The sequence below is a fragment of the Pinus tabuliformis genome, chromosome X, assembly GCF_031772625.1.
Source record: "Pinus tabuliformis cultivar Carrire ecotype Pingquan chromosome X, CPIR1, whole genome shotgun sequence".
NCBI classification, from domain to species: domain Eukaryota; kingdom Viridiplantae; phylum Streptophyta; class Pinopsida; order Pinales; family Pinaceae; genus Pinus; species Pinus tabuliformis.
Window position 1 is genome coordinate 316,452,031 of NC_142308.1, and position 21,940 is coordinate 316,473,970.

Genomic DNA, 21,940 nt, shown 5'->3' on the forward strand with positions numbered 1-21,940 from the left:
TTGAATTCTAAAATAGACCTCCAACTAACGAGCCCAATTGTCAAGCTTCTCTACATTCACTTCACCATTATACATGGGCAGTTCAAATTTAAAATCAATTTTTAATAGGGGTGTTTTTCTCGTTCCTTTTGAGGTATGTTGATGAGTATGAGAAAGGGTTATATTAGTGGAAGAGGGTGAAGATGCCTATGAAGATGAATATGAATAAGATGGTGTATAGGGTGGAGGTTTACCTCCATTTTCATTACCTCCTCCTCCTCCTCCTGAAGAATCTTCTCCTTTTGCAGGCTTGGAGCTTTCACCCTACAGTCTGGTATTCCTCTCTTCATAGAGGACTTTCACCATCTTTTTCATGTCAAAGAAAGTCTTCCTAAAGACCTTCTCATCCTTTGTCATATTTGTAGGCTCTCCTTTATGTGACATGTTCATTGAAGCCACAACTGCAACTTGAGGAAGAAATGGTGGTGGAGATTGTGGCAACCTGTTGTGGCCAGCAACAACCCCCCTTCTTATTTAGTTTTATCACTAATACTAAATAAGTGGGGACCCTTATCCAAAAAAAATTAAAAAAATAAATTAGTGCTTGTATTCCCTTTTTTAATAAATCTTACTATCATAAACTTGGGAGAATACCCAAAAAATAAAAAAGACTTAAGTTTTATGATAAGTTCAAATAAAACCATTCTCTTAATAAAAAATGTCGCATCGCAAAAAAGGTAATGGATAACATTCTATAAACAAACTCCTAAGATTGTGAAATTGCGATGCGAGATCACATAGTGAACAAACTCATCACATCGCAGTTCTTCATATGCCTCAAATATCACTTAAGGTGAAATACCTCAAACTGTTGATATGGGATAGCGCGTCCCACAAATCGCATTTCGCAGAAAACATATGGTAATAGATGATTGTCACACGCAACGAATCAGCGATATTGTGAAGCAAATCACAAAATCACCTTATCGCAGATCTGCAAGGCTCGTCGTTGGAAAAAGCTTTTCCATAAACCGATGCCCAGTAATGCGCATTAATGTTAATTTAATGAGTTAGCTGGTAATCATTAATGAAATATGGTTTTGATCCAATCGAAGGGCCATTTCATGTAGGGTGATATATTTTATATGATTTCAGCATTTAAAGATTTCCATCACCTTACTCTTGCCTCATTTGTAAATTGCAGGAGCGAAAAGCAGAGAGGTATACATAGCAGTGTTCAGAATATTATGGGAAAGAAGGGTAAAGCTCCGAGTTCCAAAGACAAAGAAATGATGCCCTTATACACAGACACCACCTGTAACAGAGATGTCGGTGTTACTACTTGGGAAGGCATGCACAGCCTACTCGAGGAAGAAAATCCCAGAGTAATGGAGCTTACAACGACTGCAGACTCACGCAGGTCGTCTGAGGCATCGATTACAGAACTAGCATGCTTGTTCTTGCACCCGATAGTGGCGAGACCCAAGATTCTTCTATACATGGACATGGTCAAGTGGGTACTAGATAGTGCTGATATAACAAACAGACAGTTTAAGACTCAGAGCCAAGGACTCATTGGGTCGTTCTTTCCACAAAATTTAAGGTTTACATCCTCTAACAAAAGCGCGCAAGAAGTGAAAAATAGCACCAGGGAAGCCCGGATCGAGAAACGGAGGCAGTTTCCGATGTGCGATTAGCACCTAATTGTGCATCGCTGGGCAAAGCCCCTTGAGAAGGAAAGCCTCCAATCACTCAGTCACCTGTAAGCCTGGAAAATTGTAGGAAAAAGTGCTAAAGGTGAAAGGCAAAATCCGAGCTCTAAAACCAGTTGTATTTATCAAGGATATCCTCAAGTGGTATGTAAATTTCTACCAAATGTACAGCATCTATAGACAAGCTGGAGACAAAAAGCTCAAGAAAGAGCAGAGTCCATCAAAAGGTTAACCAAGTTAAATTGGGATTCTTACTGGCAGTACTTGGTAAAACCACACAGCCAGTGCATGACTCTCAAATGTATCACTAACTCTGCCGAGAAGATGGCACCAACACTTGCTGATTCCGTTTTCGCAGGACAGCTAAAGTTGGAGGTTGGCCAGCCAACTCTCCTCAAGCCAATGCTGGATGCTTGCGACTACAAGGAACATATACATAGATAGTTAATTGCCAGTTTTAATTTTAGATTCAGTTTTTGTTTTAGTTTTGCTTTATTTTTTCCTGAAATAAGGACGGTCATTTAAGCCACCTCCTATATTTTTGTAATAAACTATTTTTAGATTTAGCTAGTAGTATTTGAACCCTTCTCATGCATTTAGAGAAGGGTCCTGAAATTTGTCAAAAACTTGCCCTCAGAACATGCACCTTTGCACCCTCCGAGGAGGTTTTGATGAATAAATGGAACAAGATTTATTGATATCTGCGTTTAATATCTGCTACTGAAATTGCACTTTTATACTCTTAGTAGATGTTGAATTAAGAAGAGATAAATCATTATTGTTGAAGCTCATGAGTAGAACTTGTTATAAATGGTACTTTTATCTCTTAACGATTTCTGCTTATGTGTTAAGGTGATATTCATGTTCAGTTATTTATGTATGAATGCTTGAATGCTTGAGTTATCGTTTGGCACTTCTGTACGGTGACAACTATTCTATTTATGCTTAATATATGAGTGACTTATTATGCGATATGTTTTTCACAATTGTTTCGTCTAACTTTTTATATGAAACGGTTTATCTTTATTGAATTCTTTTCTCATAGCAATTGAATGATCTTTATTACCAATTTCCATTAGAAATTATTTTAGATCGCATAACTGAAAGATTAAATCTCGGGTTAGTTTTAGAATTAGATATTTCTATTCATTAGAATACAATTGCATGTTGATAAATTAGATTTAGAGTAAAAAAGCATTTTACTTAGAAATTATTAGGAAGGAAATATCAATTCTCAACACACACACACATAAATTGGGAAACTGGTCCCATATCCCCAGTCGGACCCACTATACCAAACGGAAAAGAAGCTGCTAACCAAGGTCCGGACCGGGTGGGTATCCCCCTTGTTGTAGACCCGATTTTCGGGGCTTCAACACAACCTTGCACTCCTTCTCCTTTACCCAACTTCAGGAATTTCAATCGGCTTCCCTTCTCCTCTCTTGAGCTTCAACCTTGTAAGCATGATCTTCACTTGCAAACAGTTAAATCCTTCTTGCAAAAAAAAAACTAAGAGCTCTGATACTAAACTTGTTCTAAATGGGATAATTAGTTTGTTGTACTAAATTCATTTTTAGAATATGTTGAAAGTGCTTAAGGATTTATGAGGTTAATTGCAAGTTTAAACATGAGTTTTTGAGTTATTTTATGTAAATTTCATGTACAAATTAACATAAAAAAATGACTGAACAACAACATATAACATACATGAACATCACCAAAATAGTATCACAAAAGCACGTGATGAAGGAGTTCACCCCGCGTGGGTTACGTGTCCTTGGTCCAGCTTCTAATGGCTTGGCCCTCTCTATTGTTGGGTGTCTGTTATATTATTTCCACGACTAGCCCCAGTAGTTGAACTGGGGGGTTAGAGGGGGGGTGGAGCCCCCCATTTGTTGTGCCAAGTGTAGCAGGGCAGAAGCCCTCCTTGTCGGGGGGTTTGATGGGGCTAGTAGCCCCCCTCTATGGGATCCGGGGCATTTCCCCATGGAAATTGTTTTTTGGACCCTATATTAGGTGGGTGGACCTACCTATGGTTTTGTGCATGAATTTTTCACATGGTTTTGGATACGATGGTTTTCGGTCCATCATATTTTGTAGATCCGGTCAAGGGAACTACAGTTATCTTCTAATCTAGGGTTAATGGATTGGGGTTTATGGATGTTGCAACATGTATATATATGTATTGTAACATTGAAACGAACATAAGGAAAAATCAATCTAGTAGTCCTGGTTTTGGGATCCAGGGGAAAATCTCTATGTATATTTGTTTTATGTGTTATGCTCTTGCCATTGTTTATTTTCTATTTTTAGAATTCATAAGCAGGTAATTTCTGTAAGGGGTTAAAACCTACATTTGGTATTATATTTGTTTTGGCTTCAAGGGGACACCTTTTTCTACTAAGGGGTTTTTCTCGGACCTATGGTAGACCCTGTTCAGTGGGAGATTTGCGAGATCGATTCTTGTGGTGAAAGAAGATGATGAAAAGTGGAAAGATAGAGGTCGGGAAATTTAATGGTCAGAGTTTTGAGTTGTGGAAACTCAAGATGAAGGATTTATTGGTGGATAAAGATCATTGGATCGCAGTAGATCCGGGTACTAAACCAACGGTAATGTCCGATGAAGACTGGAAGAAGTTGGATCGCAAGGCAAAAAGCACAATACGATTGTGTGTCTCAGATTCAATATTGTTGAATGTATCAGGGGAAGCTACAGAAAAGGCTTTGTGGAACAATTTAGGGACTTTGTACCAATCTAAGTCTCTAGTGAATAAACTATGCCTATGGAAAAAGTTGTATAACCTGAGGATGAAAGATGGAGACCCAATGACAGAGCATCTGAACACATTTAATACTATGGTAAGCCAGTTATTATCTATTGATATTGAAATTTAAGATGAAGATAAGTGCATCAGTTTGTTTTGTTCTCTACCAAATTCGTGGGATATTCTGGTTGTTGTAATAGGTAGCAATGCAACGACCTTGCAGTTTGATTAAATATTCTTATCCTTGCTGACCAAGGAGATGAGACAGAAAAATATGGAGAGCCAGAATGGTGATTCCTTGTCTATTCGAGGACGGTCCCAAAATAGAAACAAAAGTAAGTCCTCGAGTGGGAGATCTAAATCTAGAGGGAGATATAAATCTCCAGGAAAACCTGTAAAGTTGGGCTAGAAATGCGGAAAGGAAAGGCACTACAAAATGGACTATAAATATAAAGTTCCTGAGAAAGGAAAGGGATCTAATGATGCTCCTTCTACAGAGGCAAAAACCACCTCAGATGAAGGTGGGGATGTGTACTTGGCTTCTTCTTCAAGAACACATGTATATCATGAGGCATGGTTGATTGACTCAGGTGCATCCTTTCACTTCACTCCCCATAGAGAGTGGTTCTGCGAGTATGTGAAATATGATGGTGGTGATGTCTTCTTAGGGGATGACAGGAAGGCTAGAATCATTGGTCGTGGAAAAGTCAAGTTGAGTTTGCAAGGTGGAAGGATTAGAACACCTCCGGGTGTTTTTCATATTCTTGCATTAGCTAGAAATCTGATTTATGTAAGCAAGCTAGATGATGCAGGTGTAAAAACAGTTTTCGAGAAAGACACCTGCAAGATGGTTCAAGGAGCACTAGTATTGATGCAGGCAGTTCGGATTGGAAATATGTACAATCTGCAACGTAGCATTGTTATTGATGTGTGTAATAGTTCTGTGGTTCCTCAAAGTGGAGCAGAAAATCTAGTGGCCTCCAGAGAAAAGACCATGATATGGCATCAAAGGCTTGGGCATATTGGAGAGAAGGGCCTTCGAATCCTTCATGATAAAGGTATGGTAGAAGGTATGTCTAATAGCTCTCTGGATTTTGATTTCTATGAAAATTGTGTATATGGGAAGTAGAATCAGGTGAGTTTCCCCTCTGGTGGTAAGAGGGCGAAATAGATATTAGAGCATGTGCACAGTGATGTGTTTGGACCAGTGTCGGTTCCATCACTGGGTAAGTCTGTGTACTATGTATCATTTATAGATGAATTCTCAAGGAATACATGGATATAGTTCCTCAAGAAGAAATCTAAAGTCTTTGATAGGTTTAAAGAATTTAAGGCTTGGGTGGAAAACCAGATAGAGAAGAAGATAAAGGTGCTAAGGACAGATAACGATGGAGAATTTTGCAAGAAGGAATTTGAAAAGTTCTGTAAGAAGTTTGGTATAGCATGGCAGAAGACTACTCCATACACACTTGAGAAAAATGGAGTTGCGGAAATAATGAATAAGACATTGATGGAAAGGGCAAGAAGAATGTTGAGTGGTGTTGGGTTAGAACAAGAATTCTGGGTAGAGGTGGTGGAGACTACATGTTACCTAGTCAATAGATCACCTTCATTAGCATTGGAGGATAAGACTCCACAAGATGTATGGACTAGTAAGAAACCTTCTCTTTCACATCTGAGGGTATTTGGATGTGATTCATATGTACATGTTCCAAAGGAGAAAAGAAAAAAGTTGGATAGTAAATCTGAAAAGTGCATCTTTATTGGGTGTAAGGATGGTTTAAAAGGTTATAAGATTTGGAAGCCAGTAACAAGGGAGGTTGCATACAACCGAGATGTGGTGTTTACAAAGGTGAAATGTGTCATGAATTCCTACCAAAGAAACCTGAGAAGATAGAGTTTGAGCTAAAGGAGGAAGAATCAGGCTCTATAGTAGAAGAGGAATCAGAATATGAAGAGCCACAAATTGTGGTTGTGAGAAGATCAGTTCGATAAAGAGGGCAGCCAGAAAGGTATAGTCCATATGCTTTCTGTTAAAATTTTTCTTTATCTATTACTGATGATGATCCCAAAACTATGAAGGGAGCAATAGATTCAGAGGATGGCAAACTCTGGAAAGAGGCCATGGTTGATGAAATGGCATCTTTACACAAAAATGAGGCTTGAGATCTGGTGGACTTGTTATATGGAAGGAAACCCATTGGGAGAAAATGGGTGTTCAAGAAGAAGATGAATGCAGAAGGAAAGGTGGAGAAATACAAAGCTTAGTTGGTAGAAAAAGGTTATTCCCAGGTGTCGGGAATAGATTTTGGTGATATTTTTTCTCCTGTTGCTAAGGTAGCTTCTATTAGATTACTTGTATATGTTGTTGTTGCTTTTCATTTTGAGGTAGAATAGATGGATTTGAAGACAACATTTCTTCACGGGGATCTGGAAGAAGAGATCTACATGAAGCAACCTGAAGGCGTTGTGGTGAAGGGTAAGAAATAACTGGTATGCAAGTTAAAAATACTCTGTATGGGTTAAAACAGTCACCAAGGATGTGGTATCATAAATTTGATACATTTATACGGGGACTTGGCTTCACCAGAAGAAAAGAAGATCATTGTGTGTATTTTAAATTAATTGGTGACTGTGTTATTTATCTGGTCTTGTATGTGGATGATATGTTGCTGGTTGGAAATGACAAAGAAATTATCCAGCATTTGAAGACCCAATTGTCCTCCAATTTCGACATGAAATATCTTGGTGTTGCAAACTATATTTTGGGCATGGAAATTAAATGAGATTGGGCAAAGAGGAAGCTCTAGTTAAACCAGTGGAAGTATGTTGAGAAAATATTGCAAAGGTTTAATATGCAAGATAGTAAACCGGTGAAGTTTCCTATTCTTGTAGGTGTAAAGTTATCTGCTGAATAGTGTCCCAAGATAGAAGAAGGGAAGAGGACATGTCCCGTGTTCCATATGCAACTGCTGTCGGTAGCCTGATGTATGAGATGGTATGTACTAGACCAGACATTGCACATGCAGTGGGAGTATTGTGTAGGTTTATGTCAAAATCAGGGAAGGATCATTGGACAACAGTGAAGCGGGTTTTTAGATATTTGTGTGGCACTAGTGATTATGGTTTGTGCTACCAAGGAAGACTAGGATTGGACAGAGTTTTGGACATCCATGGCTTTGTTGATGCAGACTGGGTGGAGATCTGGATTAGAGAAGATATACAAGTGGGTATGTGTTTAACCTATTTAGAGGTGTAGTCAGTTGGATGAGTAAGAGACAATCTGTAGTGGCACTATCAACTATAGAGACAGAATACATGGAAGCCACTCATGCAAGCAACGAAGCAGTTTGCTTCCAGAAATTGTGTACAAGTATGGGGTTAGTACATCGAGATATAAGGGTAGACTGTGATAGCCAAAGTGCAATATTCTTGGCAAATAACCTTTCTTATCATTCAAAGACAAACCACATTGATGTTCAGTATCACTTTGTGATGGATATTGTAGAAGATAAAAAGGTGTTGCTAGTAAAGGTGGACACTTTAAAGAACTCTGCAGATGCATTGACAAAGTCTATGAGCACTGATAAGTTCTCTTGGTTTAGAGAAACAATGGGCATTGCAGGGATGGATCAATGACTTAGCTCTCCAGTGGCCCCCTATGGAAAGAAAACAACAAGTGGGAGAATGTTGGGTTGTGTTATATTATTTCCACGACTAGCACCATTAGTTGAACTAGGGGGTTAGGGGGAGGTAGATTCCTCCCTTTGTTGCACCGGGCGTAGCGAGGCGGTAGCCCCACTCTACAGGGTCCATAGCAGCGCCCCGGAGAGTTTTTTTTTGGACCCTATATTAGGTGGGTGGACCTACCTATGGTTTTATGCATGGATTTCGCACATGGTTTTGGGCGCGATGGTTTTTGGTCCATGGTATTTTATAGATCTGGTCAAGGGAACTACTATTATGTTCTAATCCAGGGTTAATGGATTGGGGTTTATGGATGCTTCGACATGTATATATATTTATTGTAACATTGAAAGGAACATAATGAAAAATCAATCTGGTAGTCCTGGTTTTGGGATCTAAAGGAAAATCTCTGTGTATATTTGTTTTATGTGTTATGCTCTTGCCATTGTTCATTTTCTATTTTTAGAATTCATATGTAGGTAATTTTTGTACGAGGTTAAAACCTACATTTGGTATCAGAGTTGTTTTGGCTTCAAAGGGACACCTTTGATGCTGAGGGGTTTTTCTCAGGCTTGTGGTAGACCCTGTTCAGTGGGAGATTTGCGGGATCGGTTCTTGTGGTGAAAGAAGATGGCGAGTAGTGGAAAGATAGAGATCGAAAAATTTAATGGTCAGAGTTTTGAGTTGTGGAAACTCAAGATGGAGGATTTATAGGTAGATAGAGATCAATGGATCGTAGTAGATCCGGGTACTAAACCAACAACAATGTCTGATGAAGACTGGAAGAAGTTGTATCGGAAGGAAAAAGTCACAATACAATTGTGTGTCTTAGATTCAGTATTGTTGAATGTATCAGGGGAAGCTATGACGAAGGCTTTGTGGGACAAGTTAGGGAATTTGTACCAATCTAAGTCTCTAGTGAATAAATTTTTCCTATTGAAGAAGTTGTATAACCTGGGGATGAATGATGGAGACTCGATGACAGAGAATCTGAACGCATGTAATATTGTGGTAAGCCAGTTATTATTTGTGTATATGAAAGTTTTAGATGAAGATAAGTGCATTAGTTTGTTGTGTTCTCTACAAGATTCATGGGACAGTCTGGTTGTTGCAATAGGTAGCAATGCAACTGCCTTGCAGTTTGATGAAATAGTCTCATCTTTGTTGACCGAGGAGATGAGACAGAAAAATATGGAGAGCCAGAATGGTGATGCCTTGTCTGTTCGAGGACAGTCCTAGAATAAAAACAAAAATAAGTCCTTGAGTGGGAGATCTAAATCTCCAGGAAAACTTGTAAAAGTATCCTGGAAATGCGGAAAGGAAGGACACTACAAAAGGGACTGTAAATCTAAAGTTCCCGAGGAAGGAAAGGGATCTGATGATGCTCCTTCTACAAAGGTGAAAACCACCTCAGATGAAGGTGGGGATGTGTACTTGGCTTCTTCTTCAAGTACACATGTAGATCATGAAGAATGGTTGATTGACTCAGGTGCATCCTTTCACTTCACTCCCCATAGAGAATGGTTCTACAAGTATGAGAAATATTATGGTGGTGTTGTCTTCTTAAGGGATGTCAGGAAGGCTATAATCATTAGTCGTGGAAAATTCAAGTTGAAGTTGCAAGGTGGAAGGATTAGAACACTTCCAGGTGTTCTGCATATTCTTGCATTAGCCAGAAATCTAATTTTTGTAAGCAAGCTAGATGATGTAGGTGTAAAAACAATGTTCGAGAAAGACACCTGCAAGATGGTTTTGGGAGCAATAGTATTGATGCGGGGAGTTCGGATTGAACTCTGTAAAAGTTGTAAGGTAGAATTGTTATTGATGGGTGTAGCAGTTCTGTGGTTCCTAGAAGTGGAGCAGAAAATCTAGTGGTCTTCGAAGAAAAGACCATGCTATGGCATCAAAGGCTTGTACGTATTGGAGAGAAGGGCCTTCGAATACTTCATGGTAAAGGTATGGTAGAGAGTATGTCTAATATCTCTCTGGATTTTGATTTCTGTGAAAATTGTGTATATGGGAAGCATAATCGAGTGAGTTTCCCCTCTGGTAGTAAGAGGGTGAAACAGATATTAGAGCTTGTGCACAGTGATGTGTTTGGACCTGTGTTGATTCCATCACTAGGTAAGTATATGTACTATGTATCATTTATAGATAACTTCTTAAGGAATACATGGATATATTCCCTCAAGAAGAAATTTGAACTCTTTGACAGGTTTAAAGAATTTAAAGATTTGGTGGAAAATCAGACATATAAGAAGATAAAGGAGCTAAGGACAGATAACGGTGGAGAGTTTTGCAAGAATGAATTTGAAGATTTTTGTAAGAAGTGTGGTATAGCACAGTAGAAGACTAATCCATACACACCTGAGTAAAATGGAGTTGCAGAAAGAATGAACAAGACATTGATGGAAAGGGAAAGAAGCATGCTCAGTGATGCCTAGTTAGGACATGAACTCTGGGCAGAGGTAGTGGAGACTGCATGTTACCTGGTCAACAGATCACCTTCATCAGTGTTGGAGGATAAGAATCCACAAGAGGCATGGACTGGGAAGAAACCGCCTCTTTCACATTTGAGGGTATTTGGATGTGATGCATATGTATATGTTCCAAAGGAGAAAAGAACAAAGTTGGATATTAAATTTGAAAAGTGCATCTTTATTGGGTATAAGGATGGTTTAAAAGGTTATAAGCTTTGGAACCCAGTAACAAGGAAGGTTGTGTACAACTGAGATGTGGTATTTAGAGAGGTGAAATATGTTATTAAACATGAAGTCCTACCAAAGGAACCTGAGAAGATAGAGTTTGAGCTAAAGTAGGAAGAATTGGACTCTACAACAGAAGAGGAATCAGAATATGGAGAGCCACAAACTCCGGTTGTGAGAAGATCAGTTCGAGAAAGAAGGTAGCTAGAAAGATATTGTCCATCTGCTTTCTATTCAAATTTTTCTTTATCTATTACTGATGATGATCCCAGAACTGTGAAGAAAGAAGTAGTTTCAGAGGATGGCAAACTCTAGAAAGAGGGCATGGTTGATGAAATGGCATCTTTGTACAAAAATGAGGCTTGGGATCTGGTTGAGTTTTCAGCTGGAAGGAAACCCATTGGCAGCAAATGGGTGTTCAAAAGAAGATGAATGCAAAAGGAAAGGTGGAGAAATACAAAGCTCGGTTGGTAGAAAAAGGTTATTCCCAAGTGTCGGGAATAGATTTTGGTGATATTTTTTCTCCTGTTGCCATGGTAGTTTTTATTAGATTACTTTTATCTGTTACTGTTGCTTTTGACTTTGAGGTAGAACAGATGGATGTGAAGACAACATTTCTTCACGGGGATCTAGAAGAATAGATCTACATGAAGCAACCTGAAGGCTTTGCGGCGAAGGGTAAGAAAGAACTGGTATGCAAGTTAAAAAAGTCTTTGTATGGGTTAAAACAATCACCAAGGATGTGGTATCAGAATTTTGATACATTTATACGGGGACTTGGCTTCACTAGAAGAAAAGAATATCACTACGTGTATTTTAAATTATTTGGTAACCGTGTTATTTATCTGGTCTTGTATGTGGATGATATGTTGTTGGTTGGAAATGACAAAGAAATTATCCATGATTTGAAGACTCCAATTGTCCTCCAAATTCGACATGAAATATCTTGGTGCTGCAAACTATATTTTGGGCATGGAAATTAAATGAGAACGAAGAAAGAGGAAGCTTTGGTTAAACCAGAGGAAGTATGTCGAGAAAATATTGTAGAGGTTTAATATGCAAGATAGTAAACGGGTGAAGGTTTCTATTCCTGTAGGTGTAAAGTTATCTGTTGAACAGTGTCCCAAGACATAAGAAGGGGAAGAGGAAATGTCCCATGTTCCATATGCAAGTGTAGTCGGTAGCCTGATGTATGTGATGGTCTGTACTAGACCAGACATTGCACATGTAGTGGGAGCATTGAGCAGGCTTATGTCAAAACCAAGGAAGGAGCATTGGAAAATAGTGAAGCGGGTTTTTAGGTATTGCATGGCACTAGTGATTATGGTTTGTGCTACCAAGGAAGACTAGGATTGGATAAATTTTTGGACATCCGTGGCTTTGTTGATGCATGTTGGGGTGGAGTTCTGGATCAAATAATATCTACAAGTGGGTATGTGTTTAACCTATTTGGAGGTGCAGTCAGTTGGATGAGTAAGAGACAATCTATAGTGGAACTATCAACTACAGAGGCAGAATACATGGCAGCTACTCATTCAAGCAAGGAAGCAATTTAGTTGCAATGATTGTGTTCAAGTATGGGGTTAGTACAGTGAGCTAAAAGGGTATACTGTGACAGCCAAAGTGTAATTTTCTTGGAAAAGAACCTTGCTTATCATTCAAAGACAAAGCACATTGATGTTCAATATCACTTTGTGAGGGATATGGTAGAAGACAAAAAGGTGTTGTTGGTAAAGGTGGAAACTTTGAAGAATATTGTAGATGCATTGACAAAGTCTATGAGCATTGAGAAGTTATCTTGGTGTAGAGAAACAATGGGCGTTGCAGGGCTGGATCAATGACTAAGCACTCCTATGGCCCCCTGTTGAAAGAAAACAACAAGTGGGAGAATGTTGGGTTGTGTTATATTATTTCCACGACTAGCGCTAGTAGTTGAATTGGGGAGTTAAAGGGAGGGAGGAGCCCCCCCTTCATTGTGCCAAGCGCAGTGAGGTGGTAGCCCCCCTTTATGGGGTTTGGGGCAGCGCCGTGAGGAAAAAAAAAATTTGACCCTATATTAGGTGGATGAAACCTACCTATGGTTTTGTGCAGGGATTTCGCACATGGTGTTGGGTGCGATGGTTTTTGGTCTATGGTATTTTATAGATCTGGTCAAGGGAACTATGGTTATGTTCTAATCTAAGGTTAATGGATTAGGTTTTATGGATGCTTCGGCATGTATATATATGTATTGTAACATTGAAAGGAACATAATGAAAAATCAATCTGGTAGTCGCAGTTTTGGGATCCAGGGGAAAATCTCTGTGTATATTTGTTTTATGTGTTATGCTCTCACCATTGTTCATTTTCTGTTTTTAGAATTATTATTCAGGTAATTTATGTACGGGGTTAAAACCTACTTATATTATACTCAAAAGTGTGAATAAATAAGTTTACAATGCTCAGATGGCTCTAAAACATGTTCCAATGGCTCCAGAATGCCAAAAATTCTTGTCTAGCATCTTTATGCTCTTGATTTGGTCAAAAACTAAAGAAGTTATGGCTTCCCTAAGTATTTCTATTAATCACACTGCAAATTCCCCAAAACCCAGCACCATCTTACAAATTCACTCAAAATTTTGCTGAGAGAGCGCCAATTTCATCGATTTTCAGGTGAAATTGTAAGACGTTTCAAATAGCCTTTAATGCCTAAAATCCAAATTTTTCAGCCCATATGGGGGCCATGTGCCTAGGGCTAAGGCCAATGGCCCTGCCCCACCGACCAGGCCCTCACTCCGCTTTGCTATTGGACATATGGGGTAGCGCGTCCAAGGGTGGGTCCCCACGCGCTGGCCCTTTCCCTGGAGTGTGCAACATATCAACATTAAATACATGTTGCGTCCATATATTATTAAGAACTATTGTTATGGCATATTGGAAGGAGGCTTGGCTTGTTTCTTGGAGGTAACAGGTTCGAGCCCTGTCATTGCTTCCCAGACCCTTAATAAAAATTTTGGTGGTCCCCGAGCTGGCACGTTGCGGCCTCTCGCTGGACCAAGTGTCAACCTGTGGTTGGCCACCTTCCGACGAATCAAAATCTGCCAAATCTGAACCAATTACATCATGCCACTTGGCACCACGCCATTTTCCAGAGTTGCACAGTCACCCTACCACACAGGCATGCCTAGTCAGCGTCACGTAAATGGTACGAACTGCTAACTAGGTTGTCTACATTTTCTTTTAAATTCGCCTGTTTAGGAAAACAAACATAACATGGTTATGGGAGAATACGGTGTCCGTTTCTTGAAAAACAAGTTGTGTCAGATTTAGATGACGAGCACTACGCGGTTTTCTAGGTTCCACACCGATCCGACAACTTTGAATTTTGAGCACCCGATCACTCGGGATCAAACTAGAACTAGTCTTGCCAAGTTCTCAACAAGATACATTATGATAGACAAACTCGATACATTATGATAGACAAACTCAAGATGATCCAAATTTCTAGCTCCTATCCCCTTTTATAAGCTTGTTGGGCTATCTAGAAACCTTATTTTATTATTTTCCCTGAAAAAATGAAGGCAAATATCACATGAAGATACCATGAAAAAATATCATGGTAAATACCATGGGAAAATTTCGTCAATTTTGACGATATCAAGAAAATGAAATATTACATATTATTAATCAATTTTATTTAAATAACTATATGTTTTATTTTTGAATGGAAATAAATTGTTTTTTTCTAGGATAAAAGAAAATGCTTTTTACTTTGAATTGTTTTTGTAGTGGGTGATTTGAAAATATAGTTCTAAGTGTTTTTCATAGCATGGATGGTTGGATCTTTTATATCTTTTCATAAAATTAAAAGGATGTAAATTATTTTAGTAACAATGTAAATTTTTAAATTTCTTTTATGATAAATGAATTGATGGTTTTCTTACATAACTAGATTTACTATTATGATGGGGAAATTAGATTGAACACCTCTCTCCCTAGTCCTATCACTGCCAAAAGGATGGAGTAAGCAAAGTGGTGGGGCATGGCTGACTTTTAATGTGTGCTTGAATTAGGTCTCAAAAATTTCTTTTACAAATAGGAAACAAAAGAGACATTTACAACCTAGTTAAAATGCAAGAAAAAATCAAAGTAAAAGGGGGGAGATAGAAGGAACATATCTAGATCAAAGAAGAGCTTGAAAAATTCCTAAAACTAGTGAGATTTAAGCCTCCTATGTTGCTCTAAAATAATAACATTAGAATTTTCCTTTGTATGCACCCAAAATAATAATTGTCCTAAAACATAATGCTACACACACGTATACACCAAATCTACCTAATAAATATATGAAAAAATATTACCAATGAATAGATAAATTTAGACCTAGCTATGGGGTGTTGTCACTAGGGCTTCACTAGGCAGAAATACCATACCACCTGCATTCATGTTGGGCGATATATATTGAAGAAAAAATGAAATAATATATTGAGCATATAACAGGGGGTAAAGGGTTTTTATATTGGTAGGTATAAAAAATTGAGATCAAAGTTAATGAAAAAATATAAAGGGGTATAAAAAATGTTAATGAAAATGGATACCTACAATATCTAGTGAAAGTAGGGGTTTTAAAATTGGGAAGGTGTATTGGGTTCGTATTGCTAGGGGGTTAAATAATGTGATTTTTAGAGGTATCTTCCAATATGTAGTAAAAAAAGGGGTATTGTTTAGTATACAACGAACACACGTGATATGTCAATCGTTCATTGAGTGAAGCCCTTAGTTTTCCTTGCAATAGAAGTGTTAGTAATCCTCCTTAGAGAGGGATTGGAAGGATACAAGATAAACATGTAAGGGAAAACCCTAGATCCAACAAAACAAATGGTGACAAAAGGAAGGAGCCAAGCCAAATACATAAGTAAACCAATGAGAGTTAATCCCTGTTGTGAGGCTTTGGTAGATACAACAATAGATCTGAATAACACAACTACTTTGTAGGAAGAAGAGAGGGGTTAGAGTGAAAAATAAAAATAAAAATCAATGAAGTAGCAACACTTTTTTTAATGAGAAAAAAAAAGCTCAATAGTTTAATGGTTTGTGGGGAATGGATGAAAATGGGCCATACAACAAGAGAGTGGCATTCACGTAATAAATCATAAAAGGTGGAAGATCATTTTTTTCCATTCCAACCCTTGAATGCACCCGTAATGGATATGAGGATGATGGGAAGCTTGAAAAGTAATTAAAGCTAACCATGGTGGTAGAAATCAAGAACACACGTTAAATTTAATCCAATATGTGAATAGAATGTCTAATTAAAAAACCTGTTAAATAATGCATAAGACCAAAGAAAGATCCAAAAAGCTAACCAAGGGAAGCTTTCCTAGTCATAATTTAGACATCAAATAGGGAAAACACATTCATACATGGAAACATAGGTAAGGAGCTTACCAAGGAAATACCATAAACACAAGTAATGTGTCATAAGATTTAGATAGGCCTGATGGTCATGTTTAGGCATTTAATGTATGCATTACATAATTAAAATGAAATCTAATTAAGTATGTTATAAAATTCATCCCGCAAGGGGGATAAGGAGGGATGTGTCAAGATGTGTTGTATGTATATATGTGTGGATTTTATAGAAGGGTAGTAAGATAGATGGAATCAAATTGGGGAAAATTTAAGAGATTATGGGTGGAATACGTATGGAAGAAAAAAGTGTGGAAGAAAAATGGCCATCAATATTTCAGACCATATATGTTTTCCCAAAATTAAGCAAGGCTTGAGGTTCCAAAATTTATTTTGCAAATATTCATCTATCTTAGAAGTTACTCTCTTAATGTTTTCAAGAGAAAACATTGATGTAAATGCTAATTATTATGAAAGGTTAGTATGCAAGTAACGTGTTGTGGATGGATATATCCATAGCTGTTAAGTTTCCAAATGGATTTCATATCTATAATGGTGCAAAATTAGGTGAAGATTGTAGATAAGCATTCCTGTCTAAAGAATTTTGTAACTAACATCAATGTTTAAAGAATGGTGGTTATCTGGAAGGGGAGTTAAATATATCTATAAAATTAATATAGATCAATATATATTAGTTTATATTAAATATGGACAATATGGATCTCCGTAAAACTTATTATATTTTAGAGAATCAAATTATCCAAAATTAACGTCATAAGGGTTTTATGGGAGATAGAAATTGAATTACAGTTTATGTTGCAAACATTTTAGCTACATATGAAGGAACGAAATAATTTTATTATATGGGATATTACATTTTCATTGATACAAAATAATCTAATGATACACTTAGTTAATGGAGAATTTAGACTTTGTGAGAAATTATCCAATTTCAGCCGAGATATAGACCCTAGACCCTAGATCATTGGCCATAATCATTTAATTATGGAAACTAGATTGCAAAATGAATCTTCTATGGGAAAATATATGCAAACATGATTTCATCGCCCCCTTTTCATGCTAAATATTCCTAAGCAATTTAGAAAAAATCGATCCTATTTCATTACTACCCTTATATACATTTCTCATAAAATTGGGTTCAATTAATGCATGTCTCAAATAAACATGTTTTAATAAAAAAAAAATTATAATTTTTTTTTTAATGGATGAACGACTTAATGGATTTTGTTCTTGCAAATTAATCTTTATTTGAAGAGTTGGAAGTAATGTTATCGTTGAATTAGGAAACAAACGATTAATATTTAGTGGATAATGCTAGAAATTTGGAGAAACGACCATTTAGATAATCTATAAACATGTTTTAATAAAAGAAAAAATTAATGGATGAACGACTTAATGGATTTTGTTCTTGCAAATTAGTCTTTATTTGAAGAGTTGGAAGTAATGTTATCGTTGAATTATCGTTGAATTAGGAAACAAACGATTAATATTTAGTGGATAATGCTAGAAATTTGGAGAAAGGACCATTTAGATAATCTAAATCAAATATTGATAGACTTGACCAAACTCATAAAACTAAATCAAAATGGTGCCAATGCAAGATTATGAGAAGAGCAAGACCCTAAAGAGGCAAAAGAAAAACCAAGACACCTTATTGCTGTGAATTTTTTGAGTATGGGATAAGGATGAAGATCATAAAATAAAGTTAGTGTTATAAGATTTTTGTTCATTAGGAAATTGTTTTATTTGCATTAGGTTATTTAAGAAAGTAGGCGCATCATTTGTTTGGGAGACCACCATTGCTTAAATAATAGGTAATAGGATATAGGATCTTTTAGATCAACAATTGCATGATCCATTGATTTGAAATAGGGGTTTAGAAGAATAAGAAGCATAAGCTTCATTGCTAATAGCATTGGTATGCATTATTAATACTATAGGACAATACATTGTAAGATTTAATAAATGTCTAAGATAACATTGTCCTTGATCTTGCAAATGTTCTTCATCTTTCACTTAAAACTAAAACTTGATAATAGTAAGTTTTTTTAGGTTTTCCGGTGATGCTATGGTTTTGTTCTTCTTGTAGATTTACATTGGTACTGTTTTTATTCAAGTTTATTATTTTGGTTAAATATATAAATATTTGAGCTAGATTATCTAAATGGTCATTTCTCCAATTTTTTTGTGATCCCCACTGTAGATCTATCCTTTTTATACCAGTTCTTCAAAAACATTAGTTCCAACTCTTCAAGTGTGGGCAATCTAGAAAAATCAAAACCATTAAATATGTTTAGAAAGTTGTGGAGTTATTGATCCAGGTGGATATGAGTGGCTACCCACCTCTTCCACTATTTCAATGGTTCTCTATATTCTTGGTAGTTTTTGTATGATTTTTGGGTCCCAAACTTTTGGGGTTATTTTGCATCCATAAATGATATTTTCTAGAAATTCGACGGGAAAAGGCTTTTCATGGCATTCCATAGCCTTGGTCAAAAGTTGTATTCCTCAGAGATTTTTTTCTGATGAACTATTATGCTCCCCAAATGGATATTGTGTACAGAAATCGTGCCCTGGGGAAGTCGATGTAACCACCTTGAGGCCCACAAAACTTACAATTATAAATATCCCCCAAGGATATTTATAATTTTAGGTATGTATATATATGCAGGTTTATATACATATGTTATATAAACCCATTTCAACGAGCAAGAAACTCATTGACATAAATTATAAAAATAATATTTATTTTCTTGAATAAATACAAATATCATAAGTACATTTATGAAGACCAAACCTAGTTACATTTCCTTCAACAAAGGGAAACTGGTCCGATAATCCTAGTCGGAGCCACCATTCCAAACAGAAAAGGAGGTTCCTTAAGTTTCCGATCGGGTGGTTTTCCCTGATGTTGAGGCAAAGAATTTCGAGCCTTCAACACTACTATACACCTAATAAGTATTCATAATTAAATTAAAATGTTGGAAGACTCATTCTAAAATACACATACCTATATGAATAATTAATTTGTTTTTACAGGATTTAGCCTAAAAAAACTATTCCATGGGACGTTTAGATTCAATCAAGCCTCATACACTGATAAAAAGTAAGTAGATCATTTTTCCATCCAACATTGAAGCTAATTTAAGCCTATTCTCAATTTAATTAAGAAAAAATATATATAATATTATTCGTATACCTATTTTATTTATATATTTAATTTAATATTAATATTAATATTTATTAGCCTAATGTTCTTAAAACAAAAATCAAAACTTAAAATTAATATGTAAAACAAATTTAAATAAAAATTCAAAGTAAATGGAAATTCTATTATGGAAACTTAAATTTTGAATAAATTTAATTGTTTTTTTAATTAAATTTTCAATTCTTCCACAATTTTAACTACTCTTAATTTTACAACGCAAAATTCATTTTCATTCCAATATTATAGGACGAAATTCGTCATAAGTTTCATAACACATTCATATTTGGTAGATGAAGAAATAAATTCCGTTATGTTGACTTCAATTAATGCACAGAAGTAATAGCGATGTTATAATGTTTTAATAATTTAACAACTTCGACATGGCTTTTTGGATTAAGATTATTCAAAATAAAAAAAAAATCAAGTATATACAGAGAAGCATGATGATTTATGATGAAATTAAATTAGTTGGTTTTGGTGAAAGGTTTATTTGTTTTTTATATCATCTGAAAACTTTTTATTGGTGTTTTAGGTGGGATTTAACTAATTAAATTTGTTTAGTCGCTTATAAGATGTTATAATAGATGAAGGGTGGTATCATAATGTGTTATAAATGGTAATTTTTTTTGGTTGGAGGATGTGTTTTACTATTATTTTACAAAGGGAAATTATTTATTCATAGTGTTTATTTATTATATAAAAAATAATAAAGATATTTTTTAGACATTTATTCATAATCTGAGTTTTCCTATTGAATTTATTATTTAGTAAGATGTGTTATGAGCCAATGTTGTGAGCCTATTGAGTATCCAAACAATAAACTAATTCAGTCCAAAATTTTCATCTATTGGGGATTTGAATTGAGTAACCAAACAAGAAAATAATTCAGTTCAAAAGTTTCATGTGAAAATAGGATGTTTATCACTTACAATATTGGGGATTCCACCTAGGTTTACTCATTATGTCTCTTTATTAGATGAAAATAAAAAAAGATATCCTTATAGACATTTATTCACAATCTCAGATTACCCAATGGATTTAGTAGGATGAGGTGTGAGCCAATTGTCTACCCAAACAAGAAAATAATTCAGTTCAAAATTTTCTTATGAAAATAGGATCTTTGTCGCTTATCATAATATTAGGGATTCTATGAGAAAAAACCACATGATGGATATGTTGAAACACAATGAAAGAAAATTACATGATTAATATGTTGGTTAACACTTACGAATGATGGATGAAGCTCTGCAAACCCTTTCAACGGCTAGGGTTTCACCTTATCCAGCAATTTTTTGCTTAGTTTTCATGAATATTTTACATATCTCTTTTGTAATCGAAAACTCCAATGATCAGGAAAAAAAAGAAGTTTCTTTTGCAGGTATGACTACTGGTCTAGCAACATCTTCTTCGGTTTCTTACAGTGCCATGTTGAAATTTGGTTATGATCTTCCATTGGTTCTAAAAATTCCTTCTATCAATGTTCCTGTGGATGAGAAAGCTATCAGTTGTGAAAAAAAAATCAAAGCGAGGTTTGATTTGCAAGTTTAATGGGTTCTGGCCATAGCTAGTTAATCTGCACAAATGGATCTCTGAATCATGGAAGCCCCTTTTAACAGATGAATTAAATATTTACCCTTTGGCTCAGGGTTTTCACGTTGTGGTTTTCTATAATATAGAGGATAAGAAGGCCATTTGCGAAGTTGGGTCGTGGTTTTGGGGCAATGCAGGTCTCTTTATGCAGCCCTGGACTCCCATTTTATATCTGGTAATGACATTAATATCTATAGCTCTAGTTTGGGTAGGGCTTCTGAACTTTCCATTGCAATTTTAGAATATTCCATCGCTTTCCTCTATTGGGAATGCATTGGGAAAGTTTTATCATCGTTGTCCTGAAACTACAAAATTATTCAAGACTACTTATGCCTGAATATATGTGGAAATGGAGTTCAAAAATAGTTTTCCCACATAGATTAATCTGAGGGATCCAAAAGATCGATTATGAGAATATTTATTTTCAGTGTAGAGCATGCTATCAAACAGGGTGCAGAATTAAAAACTACCCCAAGTGTTTACAGAACAGCAAAGACTAGAAAAAGAAAACCCTAAGCCCAAATGGTGGGAAGGAGCTCAGGGTATTCACTATAGGATATTTAAAAAGGATGTGCTTCAAGATAAGAAAGAACCAGAAGACAAGAAGGAAGCATATTTGGCCAAGGAAATTACATCAATGACACCAGAAACAAAGCAAGAAATAATGAATGCCAATGAGGATTCTCTCAACTCAGCAAAATTAGAACAACAACAAACCCTCGTGGAAAGTAGATCCCCTTCTGAATCCACAAGGATCATTGCAAGAAAAACATCTTCTTGGGCAGATTAGGCTAATGAGGAAGAGTCCAATTTTCACATGCCAAAGAATGATATGCTAGAAATAGAAGAAAACATGGGCTGGACTCAAGTTGGGAAGAAAGGAAA

The 21,940-nt window shown here is 36.3% G+C and overlaps 1 pseudogene; it reads left to right on the forward strand.

Annotated features, from left to right (window-relative positions):
- Positions 1-1,367: 1,367 nt before the first annotated feature.
- Positions 1,368-21,940, forward strand: part of LOC149139693 (uncharacterized) — a 30,472-nt pseudogene continuing 9,899 nt past the window's right edge.